At 39.4% G+C, this 14,464-nt stretch overlaps 1 pseudogene; it reads right to left on the reverse strand.

The window, feature by feature from the left end:
* Window positions 1–10,863: 10,863 nt before the first annotated feature.
* On the reverse strand, window positions 10,864–11,816 carry LOC133088073 (olfactory receptor 10J1-like; annotated as a pseudogene).
* Window positions 11,817–14,464: the final 2,648 nt, after the last annotated feature.

Raw genomic sequence — 14,464 nt, forward strand, 5'->3', positions numbered from 1 at the left:
CCCAGGAGTTGTTCACTTTCAAGTTAGTCTATATTCAGCCTGCAGCAATTCATTGAAATTACCATTTAAGAATTCTGATTTATGGCTTTAGTGGTTCCTGCATCAGATAAGAATATTTCAACTGTGTCTCTCTGGATGTAGTCATCTGTCCAGATATCCAGGTGGCAGTTTGACCTACAACCTTAGTTCTCTGGTACGTCCAAGAAAAGTTCTTGACTTTCAGTTTGTCCAGCTTTTATTGCTGTAAGGATGGAGTGACAACTTCCAAGTTCATTTTCCTCTGATTAAATCTTAAAGAAATTTGTATGGAGTAAACACTAGTATCCATTCATTCCTAGTTTGGTTAGAAATAAGAACTTTAGTTAGAATTCCCCAGTAAGAAAAATCCTAGAGTCTACATTGTTCTGTACTATAAATATACTAAATCAAGAAGTTACAGGGGCTCTGGATCAAGATGGCAGAGTAGGAAGATCCTGAGTTCACCTCCTTCCATGGACACACCAAAATTACAACTACTTAAAGAGCAACTATCTCTGAGAGTGACCTGAAGACTAGCAGAAAAGATTTTTCACAACTAAAGCTATAAAGAAGGAGCTTCAACAAAACAGGAGGCACAGAGAAAAGGTCTAGTTAGCACCCACACTCCCAATGTGGTGACCCACAAATAGGAGGAAAATCAAAACCATGGTGGTCCTCCCCAAGGAGCGAGTAGTCCAGTCCTTACATTGGGATTCCCAGCTCAGGTGTCAAGGATCAGGAAGACAAGCCCCAAAATACCTGGCTTTGAAAAACTGCAGGGCTTATGTTCAGGAGAGCTGTAGGAATTTAAGACTCCACTCTTAACAATGCATGCAAAACCTCACTTGATCTGAGTCCTAGCACAAAGGCAGCAGTTTGAAAGGTAGTGGGGTCAGGCCCACTCACTGATCTTGGAGAGCCTCCCAGAGAGGCAGGAAGCAGCTGGGACTACCCCTGATGACTGAGTTGCTGGCATCAGCCATTTTTGTGATCTCATTCTACCGTGATGACATTGGCACTGACAGGTACCATTTTGGAATTCTCCCTCTAGCCTATTAACACTGGGGGCCTGCCCCACCCACCAGCATGCCTGTGGTAGTCAGGTGATGCTGGGCCTTGCTGCCAACTGCATTGGGGGCCTGCCCTGCCCACCAGAGAACTGCAGTAATAGAACACTACCAACAACATGACCAGCCATGCACATGGGCAGAAGTTGCACATGGCCATCCCTCACAGGTAGCCATGTCAGGGGCTCACACCAGCCACTAGTAAGCCTGCTGCTGTTGCATGCTGCTGTGCCACACAACCACTCACACCAGGGTCCTGCCCTGTCCACCAGTGCATGTGCTGCCGTAGCATGCTACTGGGCCTCACAACCAGCCACACTGGAGACCTGCCTCACCCACCAGCATGCCCACAGCAACTACATGAGGAAGGATCTTGCAGTCAGCTGAGCTGGGGGCCAGCCCTACATACTAACGTGTCTGCAACAGTCAGCCCTGCCACACCAGAAAGGCGTATGCTGCCCATGTAGGGAACACCCCTGCTGCATCCAGCTTTGGTAGCAGGGGGTCTGTGCTCCTGGGCTCTGTAGAAGATCTCCTACATAAGTTTACTTCTTCAAGATCAGGAGAGGTAATGGATGTAATGCAAAGAAATAAGCATAGAGAATTGGGCAAAATGAGAAGATAGAGGAGTGTGTTCCAAATGAAAGAACAAGACAAAACCTCAGAAAAAGAACTTAACAAAATAGAGATAAGCAATCTACCCAATAAAGAGTTCAAGATAATGATCATAAAGATGCTCACAAAACTTGGGAGAAAAATGGATGAACACAGTGAGAACTTCAACAAAGAGTTAGAAAATATAAAAGAGAACCAATCAGAGCAGAAGAACACAATAACTGAATTGAAAAATACACTAGAGGGAATCAACAGTATATTAGATGATCTAGAAGAACAGATCAGTGATCTGAAAGACAGAGTAGTGAAAAACACCCAAGGGACACAACTAGAAATAAAATTATGAAAGAAAAAATCTCACTGGTAAAGGCAAACATATGGTAAATGTAATGAACCAACTACTTATAAAGGTAATATGAAGGTTAAAAGATAAAAGTAGTAAAATAACCTATATGTACAATAAGTAGTTAAGGGATACACAAAACTAAAAGATATAAAATCTGAACTCAAGAACATAAAATGTGATGGTGGAGGGGAGGGAAAAGGTAGGGCTTTTAGAATGTAGTTGAACTTAAGAGATCATTAACTTAAAATAGACAACTATATGTATAGGTTGTTATATATGAAACTCATGATAACCACAAACCAAAAACCTTAATAGATATACAAAAAAAGAAAGGAAATCAAACATAAAGCTAAAGATAGTCATCAGATTACAAAGGAAGAGATCAAGAGAAGAATAAAGAAGCAGAGAAGAAGTACAAAACAACTAGAAAACAATTAACAAAATGGCAATAAGCACATACCTAACAATAATTATTTTAAATGTAAATAGACTAAATGTGCCAATCAAAAGACATGGGATGGCTGTGTGGATAAAAAAAAAAGACCCATCTATATGCTGCCTACAAGAGACTCATTTTAGACCTAAAGACACTCACAGACTGAAAGTGAAGGGATATAAAAAGATATTTTATGCAAATGGAAACAGAAAGCTAGAGTAGCAATATTTATATCAGACTAAATAGACTTTAAAACAAAAACTGTAACAAGGGACAAAGAAGAGCATTACATAATTATAAAAGGATCAATCTGGAACTTCCCTGGTGGTGCAATGGTTAAGAATCTGCCTGCCAAATTAGGGGACACAGGTTTGATCCCTGGTCTGGGAAGATCCCATATGCAGTGGAGCAACTAAGCTCGTACACCACAGCTACTGAGCCTGTGCTCTAGAGCTTGCATGCCACAACTACTGAAGCCCACACGCCTAGATCCCATGCTCTGCAACAAGAGAAGCTACTGCAATGAGAAGCCTGCACACTTCAACAAAGAGTAGCCCCTGCTCGCCACAACTAGAGAAAGCCTGTGCACAGCAGTGAAGACCCAACTTAGCCAAAAATAAAAAATAAATAAATAAAAGGATCAATCCAACAAGAGGTTATAACATATAAATATCTGTGTGCCCAACATTGAAGCACCTAAATACATAAAGCAAATATTAACAGACATAAAGAGAGAAATAGACATTAACACAATAATAGTAGGGGACTTTTAACACCTCACTTACATCAATGGATAGATTATTCAGACAGAAAATCTATAAGGAAACATTGGACTTAAACAACACATTGTATAAGATGAACTTAATAGATATATACAAAGCATTCCATCCAAAAATAGAAGAATGCACCTTTTTTTCAAATGCACATGAAACATTCTCCAAGATAGATCACACGCTAGGCCACAAAACAAGTCTCAGTAAATGTAAAAACGTTGGAAATCACATCAAGCATCTTTTTGACTACAAGGTATGAGACTAGAAATCAACTACAAGAAAAAAACTCTGAAAAACAGAACCAAGTAAAGATTACCTGAGACCAATGAAAATGGAAGCACAACTTTCCAAAATCCATGGGACGTGGCAAACTCAGTTCTAAGATGGAAGTTTATAATGACACAGGCCTACATTAAGAGATGAGAAAAATCTCAAATATAACAATCTAATGTTACACATAAAGGAACCAGAGAAAAAAGAACAAGCAAAGTCCACAGTTAATAAAAGGAAGGAAATAATAAAGATCAGAGTGGAAATAAATATGACAGAGACTAAAAAGACAATAGAAAAAAGTCAATGAGACTAAGAGTTGGTTCTTTGAAAAGATAAATTAAATCAACAAACCTTTAGCCAGACTCATCAAGAAGAAAAGAGAGCCCAAATAAATAAAATCAGAAATGAGAGAGGAGAAATTACAACTGACATGAAGGAAATACAAAGCATCATGAGAATATTATGAACAATTATATGTCAACAAATTAGACAACCTAGAAGAAATGGGTAAATTCCTACAAATATATAATTTCTCAAGACTGAATCATGAAGAAATAGAAAATCTTAATAGACTGATAAATAGTAATGAAATTAAATTGTTAATCAAAAAACTCCCCAAAACCAAAAGTCCAGGTCCCAATGACCTCACAAGTGAATTCTACCAAATTCTAGAATTAATACCTATCTTTTTCAAATTATTCTAGAAAATTGAAGAGAAAGCAATACTTTCAAACTCATTTTACTAGGCCAGCATTACCCTACTTCCCAAACCAGACAAAGTCATCAAAAAAAGGAAAATTACTGGCCAATATCCCTGATGAACTTAGATGCAAAAATTCTCAACACAATATTAGTAAATCTAATTTAACAATACATTAAAAGCATCATACACCATGATCAAGTGGGATTCATTTCAGGGATGCAAGTATAGCTTAACATCCATAAATCAATCAATGTGATACACCACATTAACAAAACAAAGGACAAAAATAATATGATCATCTCAGGAGGTGCAGAAAAAGCATTTGACAAAATTCAACATCCATTTATGACAAAAACTCTCAACAAAGTGGGTGTAGAGAGAACATACCTTAACATAATAAAAGCCATATATGACAAACCCACAGTCAACATCACACTCAATGGTGAAAAGCTGAAATCAGTTCCTCAAATATCAGAAACAAAACAAGGATGCCCTATCTCACCACTTTTATTTGATATATATAGTATTGGAAGTCCTAGCTACAGCAATCAGACAAGAAAAAGGAATAAAAGAAACCTAAATTGGAGAAGAAAAATTAAAACTGTCACTGTTTGCAGATGACATGATACTATAAATAGAAAAACCTAAAGACTGCACCAAAATGCTATTTGAACTAATAAATGAGTTCAGTAAAGTTGCAGTATACAAATATACAGAAATCTGTTGTGTTTCTATCCACTAATATTGAACTATCAGGAAGTGAAATTAAGAAAACCCATTTACAATTGCATTGAAAAGAATAAAATACCTAGGAATAAATTTAACCAAGGAGGTGAAAGACCTGTACTCTGAAAATTATAGGACATTGATGAAAGAAATTGAAGATGGTACAAATAATGGAAAGATATAATGTGTTTATGGATTGAAAGAATAATTTTGTCAAAATTACCATGCTACCAAAAGCAGTCTACAGATTCAATGCAATCCCTAGCAAAATACCAATAGCATTTTTCACAGAAGTATAACAAATAATCCTAAAATTTGTATGGAAACACAAAAGATAGTCAAAAAAATCTTGAAAAAGAACAAACCTGGAGGTATCATGCTTCTCAATTTCAAACTACACTATAAAACTATAGTAATCAAAATAGTGTAGTACTGGCACAAAAACAGACACAGAGATCAATGGAACAGAATAGAGAGCCCAGAAATAAACCAATGCTTATGTGGTCAATTAATCTATGACAAATGAGGTAAGAATATAAAGTGAGAAAAAGACAGCCTCTTCAATAATGGTGTTGGGAAAACTGGGCAGCTTCATGCAAAAGAATGAAATTGGATCACTTTCTTATACTGTATACAAATATAAACTCAAAATGAATAACAGATTTAAATGTAAGACCAGAAACCATAAAACTCCTAGAAGAAAACATAGGCAGTAAACCCTTTGACATTGGTCTTAGCAGTATATTTTTGGATCTGTCTCCTCAGGCAAGAACAACAAAATTAAAAATAAACAAATGGGACTATATCAAACTAAAAAGCTTTTGCACAGTGATGGAAGCCATAAACAAAACATTAAGGCAACCTACTGAATGGGAAAAGATATTTGCAAATGATATATCTGGTAAGAGGTTAATATCCAAAATGTACAAAGAACTCATTCAACTCAATACAAAAGAACAAGCAGTCTGATTAAAAAATGGATAGGGGACCTGAATAGACATTTTTCCAAAGAAGAGACACAGATAGCCAACAGACCACATGAAGAGATGCTCAGTAACACTGGTTATCAGGAAATGCAAATCAAAACCACAATGAGATATCACCTCACACCTGTCAGAATGGCTACTATAAAAAAAAGATAGCAAATATAATAAGTGTTGGCGAGGTTGTTGAGAAAAGGGAAACCTTATACACTTGGTGGAAATGTAAATTGCATCCACTATGGAAAATGGTATGGAGATTCCTTAAAAAATTAAAAATACGTTTATTATATGATCCAGCAATTCCACTCCTGGGTATCTATCTAAAGAAAATGAGAACACTAATTTGAGGACATATATGCACCCCTGTTTTTATTGCAGCATAATTTTACAATAACCAAGATATGGAAGCAACCTAAGTGCCCATTGACAGAGAAAAGTATAAAGAGGGGATACACGCACACACGCACACACACACACACACACACACACACATACACATACACACGGAATATTAGTCATGAAAAAAATGAAATCTTGCCATTTGCAACAACATAAATGGGCATAGAGGGTATTATGTTAAGTGAAATAAGTCAGGCCAAGAAAAACAAATACTTTACTATTTCACTTATATATGGAATCTAAAAAGCAAAACAAGTAAACAAACAAAACAGAAACAGATTCATAGTTACAGAAAACAAAACTTGGTGGTTGCCAAGGGGAATGGGGGTAGGGGAATGGACAAAATAGGTGAAGTGGATTAAGAGGTATAAACTTCCAGTCATACAATAAGTAAGTCATGGGGATGTTATGTACAGCATAGGGAATACAGTCAACAATATCATAATAACTTTATATGATGACAGATGGTTGTTAAACTTATTGTGGAGGTTATTTCATAATGTATATAAATGTTGAACCACTACGTTGTACACCTGAAACCGATATTACATGTCAAGTGTACTTCAATTTAAAAAAAAGTTAACAACCAAGTGAAAGGCTAGAGAAATGAGTCAGCAGTCTATTTCAGTGTTCTCTCCTGCATTTCCTCCATCTCATCTCGTTTTTACTTTCATCCTAAAGGCCTTGCATCTCCCCATACTTCCCTGAATGAGATGGTGGTTAAAGATTCACTCACAAGACCTTGTGGAATTGAGAGGAAATTTAAGTGACTCAACCAAGAATACAGAGCTAATAAGTGAGAGACCCAGGGCTTGAAATCAGTCTACTGACTTCAAGTCTTGTTCCTCGTGTTGCAGCTGCAGTGGGTGACTGGTACAAATGGGCTCCAAACCAAAGTTCACCATGGGGTCCCAGCATTCACAAAAAGAGAACTCTCCTCCAAAGGGAAGTAGATTTGGCTAAGCAAATAGGATTTGCTTAATAGGGGTGGGAAAGTAAAGAGATAAAGAATATTTATTTTTCTTGGAGATGGAATTGAGTTTCTTACCAAACTTAAAGCTTGAGCTGTTGGAGGTTTTCTAACAAGCAAGAGAACTATGGGCCACAGTAGAGACTTCAAATCTCTCTACTACATAGTCTCATTCTCTACTGCTAATAGGGTGTGATACATGATTAAGGAGAAGTGAACTGGGTGACTGGCCAAGAACCTGAATTTGTCTTCCTGTATTTCTGATTCAAAAACATTAATTAGAACTAAAGTTTTCTTACTTCTGTGGTCTCATTACCTGTTTAAAATTTTCATTTAGCAGTCATCAGTCTGCCAAATAAATGTTATATATTATATTTTATATATTATTATATATTATGGTATGCATTTTATATATTACATATATTTAGCATAATTCACTATTGTACTCCCAGCACTTAGCACTGGACCTAACCTCTTTAAGTAAGGGCCAGGTTTGCTTGTGCAGTTCCAAATGCTTTTCTCTGATTTGATTTAATACTGGAGAAAGTGGATACTCATGTTCCCTAAAATCTTAACTGCTTCTATGTGAATAAGACTCTACAGCTTGAACTGCTGCTGGAAATGCTCTTCCTTTGGGGGTCTGCATTGGCTAGAATGAGGATCCCAGGTGGCTATTTCATAGAGGATTCTTCTCTTTTGAAAAAGGTTCAGGGATGAGGTTTTGCTTTATTTGGGAAGTTAGAGGCCCTGGGGAATTTGAATTTTGCTTAGCTTGATTTCTCTGGTACATTACTATCCATACAGTGAATTTCCCTTGGGTGGTGATATACTCTGGGTAAACAGAAAATGCCAGCTAAGTGGTGCAAGTTCAATTCTGCCTTCACCCCTTTTCTGTCTTAGCCTTATTATCTGTAGAGTTGAGAGCCTTATCCCTGCCTCCTTCCTAGGATTGTTCTGAGGACCTAGTGAGATAATGTCTGGGAAAGCGTTTTGTGTTAAGGACCACATTATGGAAGAGTTGCTTGCCATAAAATGATCCTGAGCGTGAGTAGTGACCAAAATAATCCTGGGGAACAGGGAGGATTCCTTTCGGGTTGTTTAATCCAGCCAAATATTCAGTGAGAAGCTGGAATTGTTTAGTAGGTCAGAAAAAGTTCTGTGGCCAGGATCTTGATGGGGTGTGACAAGGGCTATTGAAAACATCTGATTCTATGGTGTGTGACTGTGAAGCTATTCCATTCAAACAAGTTTTCTGGAAAACCTGGGTAATAAATGTTCTAGAAGTCCATAGTGATAAGGTACTCTGCATGATGCCGCCCACAACCACATAACCCTTGGCCTTAGGAGATGGCCCCATACATAGATCAAGACAGCCTTATTGCCCAGGTAAGAAACATTTATTTCACTGAACCTCAGTATGCAGGGCCCTTTCTTGGCTTGATGAGATTAGCTTTATATAGATCACAAAAAAATATCCCAAGGCTTATGTCTTTGTCATAAATATTAAGCACACTTTGTCCATTTCTCTATCACATTTTATTATGGTGAGTTCTGCATAAGCCCATCTCCCCTGCTAGACTGAGAGCTCCTTTGTTCAAGGATTAGTGCAGAATTATTTTGATATTTTCCATGTCTTGCCCAGTATCTGGCATATAGTAAAGATTCCATGTATGTTTATTGAATGACTGTCAAACACTTTGCCTGCAATACTTTGCTTTTAATTATTCAGTTCTTTTATTTGCCAGTTAACAACTTCTCTTAATTTCTTTCAGCCACCTTATATTCTTAGGGAACTTTAGGTATAGTTTGACTTTTACCATTGTCTCTATTGACCCTGAGAGAAGGCCTGGTAGTTCTGTTATGGTCTGGAGAGCAGATACATGTGCTATTTGGGTCTCTGTATCTTCTTTTGAAGGCTTTTCTGAGTAATGAGCCCACCCTTTAATTCTAGTGGAAGTTGTGTCCTGGAGCCATCGTAGCCCCAAGTCTGAGGTCTAGCCTAGTCACTGACTTGACAGCTAGTTCCTTGTTCTCCTCACTGGGTACTCATTTGGATCTCAAACCCCAAATCTACGTGAAACTCCTTGATCAGCCTCTGCTCCCCTGCTCTCTGTGATTGCCTGATTCAGCTTCATCATAAGTGCATAATTATTTCTGTGTATGACCTCTAAATACTCTAGTCTCATTCTCTTTGCCCCCATGATTTTCTCGGCTTAGAGTCTATAGATTCATACAACTTCTTAGGTGTCTCGGTGGATCTAGGTAAGGACAATAAGGATGCCAAAAATTCACATAGATGCCTCATAAACTGAATCCGAGTTTTCCTGAGTCTTAGATGATTCCCATTGTTTAAAAGTTAAAGCCAAATTCCTTAGTTCAGCAAACAAGGCCTTTACAATCTGACTCCAACCAACCTTCTGGTCTTATCTCCCTTCATTTCCTTTCTTGTACCCTGGAGTCAGCATGCCGAGTCACGTTCCATTTCCTGAACATTTCTCTTAACTTTCATACATGTGAAATATTATTTCTTCGCTTTGGAATTCTTCTCCTTCAACAATTTGCCCATCAGACAGTCTCCTGTAAGTGTTTTAAGACCAGTCCAGATTACAGATCACCTCCTCTCTGAAGACTTCTCTGGCATCTCCAACAGAGTTTCTCCTTCTTTCTCTCCCTCCCTCCCTCTCATTCCCCTTCAATCTTTTGTATATATCACTTGACATAAAGAATTGAAACTATATCTTTAAATGTTTGTCTTTGCCACTAGAGTTGAGTTTTTTGAAGCCAGGCACTAGGTTTTTTTTTCATCTTTCCTTCCCCAGGATCTAGCCCACAGCCTGGTTCATTCCTATTACCCATTACATGCTTTCTGAATTAACAACAGCCAAACTGACCCAGGAGGATCTTGGAATGTGCCCTCAAACGGCTGTTAATATGGCTGACAAGATTTGGAATTGCTAGGATCTCTAATTAAACTGTCTGTGGTCACTATCCTTAATAAACAGTTTTGCTAGAAACTGGGATAAATTAAAGCAGCTGGGAGAGGAAATCTGTTTCCCCTGGGCTATCTCATTCTGAGGCCACTTTTTCTGTCCACACAGTGATTTATGACTTGATATGTCATGTACAAACTGATTGCAACAGAGACTCCAAGTTGAGCAATTCTCATACTCTTAACTAGGAAGGAAGGGATTGTAGGGAAGAATGTATGTCCTGGATTCTGTTTTTTCTAAGGGACTCCCTGTTGTCTTCATTAAGTGGAGAGCCGCAAGAAAACCAAAAGGCCAATGAAAAATCCTTGGTCCACATTACTCCTTGACCTCTTCTTCAGGCATATCCTGTCCTTGTTTGTCTAATTATCCACAAAAACAGGGCCAGCACTTTGTCCAGGGGCTATATTTAAAGCTTTCAGACTCCCGGTTGGATGCTGTTTCTGTTCCTCTCTTCTCCTCCTCCTTATGGGCCACGTCTCTGGGAGCCAAGGACATGGGGCTCTTCTCCTCATAGTTCTGCTTAGAATGGATGCTAAGAGCCTCAGAAGAACAATTCCCAAATTGTCAGGAAAGCTTCCTTCCAATGGTCCAGAGCAGAGCATCCTTGACCTCTTTGTTCCTTGGGGTGTACACCACAGGGTTCAGTAGGGAGGTGATCACAGTGTAGGTCACTGAGATTAGCTGATCCTAATCCTTGGTGTTCTCTGATTTGGGCTTGGGGTAGGTAATGGAGGCACAGCCATAGTGAACAATGACCACAATGAGGTGGGAGGCACATGTGGCAAAGGCCTTCTTCCTGCCCTCGGCTGAGGTGATCTTGAGGATTGTAGAGATAATGAGGACTTAAGAGATGAAGAGCAGACCCATAGGCACAACGAGCACCAAAACACTGATGATCAAAGACAGAATCTCATTGACAGTCATGTCAATGCAGGATAGCTTCATCACTGGTGGGATGTCACAGAAGAAGTGGGCCACCTTTGTTGCACAGAAAAGTAACCTGAATACAGATGTCACCTGTGTCATAGCTACAATCAGCCCAATGCTGCAGGCCCTCCACACCAGCTGGTTGCACACCTTCTTGTTCATAATGACTGTGTATCTCAGGGGGTTGCAGATGGCCGCATATCAGTCATATCCCATTGCTGTGAGCAGGAAGCAGTTAGTGATCCCAAAGGTTACAAAAAAGAACATCTGTGTGGCACAACCGTCAGTGAGATAGACTGGCTTATACCCACGAGGCTGGATAGCATCCTTGGGAGAATGACCAATGTATATATAGTCTCTGAAGTGGACAGCATGGTGATGAAGAAGTACATGGGGGTGTGGAGATGATGATCAATACGGATAATGGTCATGATTATATTACCTGCTAGGGTTAAGATGTACAGTGTAAGAAACATCACAGAAAGAGTGAGCTGGTGCTCGTGGAAGCTGGAGAAACCTTGCAAAACAAACTCAGTGGCGAGAGTGTCGTTCTCCCTCTTCATTGAGTGGTCACTAAATCGGAAATGTAGAAGAATAAAAGTTGCATAATTTTAGTAAAGCAGTTTAATCACATTTCTGAAATTGATTGAACTTCGTTCTCAGCTATAAACCTGGGGATACATTTCCCAGTGGATTGAAGTTGATCTCTGGATTTACTTAACTTTGCTTAAAATATTCTTGTTCTGTGGCCATCTATTACAATTTCCTATGCATGCTAGAATCATCTAATTTTCCTCCCCCCCACCCCCACTGTATAACCATGTACATTCCCACTTCACCTACTCTTCCTCCTTATCATCTGGAATGCCCTTCCTCTTTTCCTCCTCTTATTTAAATCGTCCCCATTCTTCAAAGACTAATGCATGTCTTCCCCTCCATCAATGCATATTGTACTCGAAATTTTCATTTGATGCTTGAAAACAATTTGTTTAGGGATTGACTGGAGACTTCTTTTATTTCAAAACTATGAATCATCCCCTTGCACATCCTTTAAGAAGCAGAAGCAAAGCAGACTCAGAAATGTTCATCTTGTTTTCAAGAAGGAGGTGAATCTTAACCAACCACCATCCTCTCTCCACTGCTGTCTGAATGATGGAAGTCAGCTGACACTTCACAGCACTCACTCATGTATATTGTAAACTATGCTACATCTTCATCTTCCCTAAACTAGAAGGCAGATTTACAGCCTTACTCAACTTTGTGAGTAGGCATACACCTACTCTGCAGAGATAAACAATTATACCAGGGAAGATGCAGCAAATTCAAGTGTCCCTCATCTAAAGCAAAAGCAGACCCTGAATATAAAGAACAGAGTTACAATAAAGATACATCATTTTGTTGAAGGATAGCACTCAGTCCAATTCATGTAATATTTCACATTTTGGTCCCTTTAGACAGTAAGCTCCTGTAGGGTATATTTAAATTATATTCTGATTTCCTTATGCATATTCAGAAAAAGGCTTTTTGCATAAAGTAAATCACATCAGTGAGGAAGGTTAGTAGGCATGGAGACCTCCTTCAAGCTTATAAAAAATTATTTAAGAGAAGTTGGCTACCAGCTGTTAATCATTTACATGAAGAATGCTAAAAAAGAGTAAAGCTGCAACAGAATATATTTCCCAATAGGAAAAATAATTTGACACTAAAATATGTGGCTAAAGATATTTATCTTTTGGGAGGCCTCTGGGCATAAACTAGGCAGCAGTCCAGCCATGGGTGGTATGGCACCTCTACTGTGAAATAAAAAAATGTGTGTTAGAGCTTTTAATTGTTCTAGTGATGGCCATGGGTGCTGCTAGCAATTATTGGTGCTAAATGTCCTGCAGTACCTGTGACGATCCCACCCAAGGAAGAACTGTCCTATTCCAAATACCAGCAGGGCTACTGATGAGAAACCCTGGGCTAGAGTGTTGTCTGATCTGGTTGAAGTCTGTCTTGAGGTAGAAGAATGGCTGCTATAACCTGGTTAGTATCCTCCACCCTGGGAAGCCTGTAATTCTTCCAAGAAAATCAAAGGTAGGAAGAGCAAACACAACCTTATGAAGACCTACTCCAGCTGTGACGAGCTGTTATACTACAATAAGTTAAAGTCAGTCCAGGAGCAATAAGCTCCATTTCAGCTCCTTTTCTAAAGAACAGTTACCTGTGACTGCGTAGTGCTGAGGCACAACAGGAGAGCTGGGCTGGAGGAGGCCGAGGAGTGAAGATGGAAGTGTTGTGCTCCCTTGGCCACAGCATGCAGGCCAGGGAGGGAAGAGCGAGGTAACCAAAAGGGCCTATGACGGGCTGAGGCTGAAGGGGCAGCAGATAAACACACTATAGTGGGAATGTGGTTAGGCTTGGGAGCTGCAGGCCTCCTTGACAGCCCCTCTGTGTGGAGAAGTCTTCAAAGCCAGAGAAGGACCTCCCCCAGGAGCAGCCAGTGGGGATCCTGGAGGTGACTCCCTGTAGACATCCTGAGAGCCATACTGAGGGCTGGGAGGATACAGACAGCAGGTACCTGTGGGACTCGTTATGTGTAGGGCTCATTTACCCAGTCCCAGGGCTGGCATTTGGGGAGCCTGGGGGGAAGTTTTTGCTTCAAGTAGAATCAGCATTAGAGGACGCTGGTTTATTTAGTTCCCTATACTTGTTTGAGTAAACACATTGTGGCTGGCCAGTTAGCTCAGTTGGTTAGAGTGTGGGGTTAATAATAAAATAATGAATAAGCACATTGTGGGTTTTTTTGCATATGTGCCTTGGAAATCCATAGTTTACACATCTAGGCAGCTCAAGCTTGGAGCCATATCATCTTGGATCTCAGGAAGTTTAGGCCCTTTTTCTTACAGGCAGGATCTCTTACAGACAGTTTAGGAATCTGGTTCTCTCTTTGGAATTAAAGTAGTCAAATATGGTCATGGTTCTGCAGAGGACAGTTCATGCTGCCTGTCTTTCTGCCCCTGTGACATTCAGAATTGGAAGGACATTGTCTTTAGATCCAAGGATCCTCTCTTGGGGGTTAGAAAACAGAGATGAGCCTCTGGACACTGTTCTCTTTACTCAAAATTACCTCCTCTTCTCCATTTGGCAAACTTATACTAGTCTGTCAAGACCCAGCTTCAGAATTTACTTTCTGCTGAAGACTTCCCATGCGTTACTTTATTGCTTCTGTAGCATTTTCTTCCTTTAACATGTGGTG

This window comes from Eubalaena glacialis, chromosome 3, assembly GCF_028564815.1.
Source record: "Eubalaena glacialis isolate mEubGla1 chromosome 3, mEubGla1.1.hap2.+ XY, whole genome shotgun sequence".
NCBI lineage: Eukaryota > Metazoa > Chordata > Mammalia > Artiodactyla > Balaenidae > Eubalaena > Eubalaena glacialis.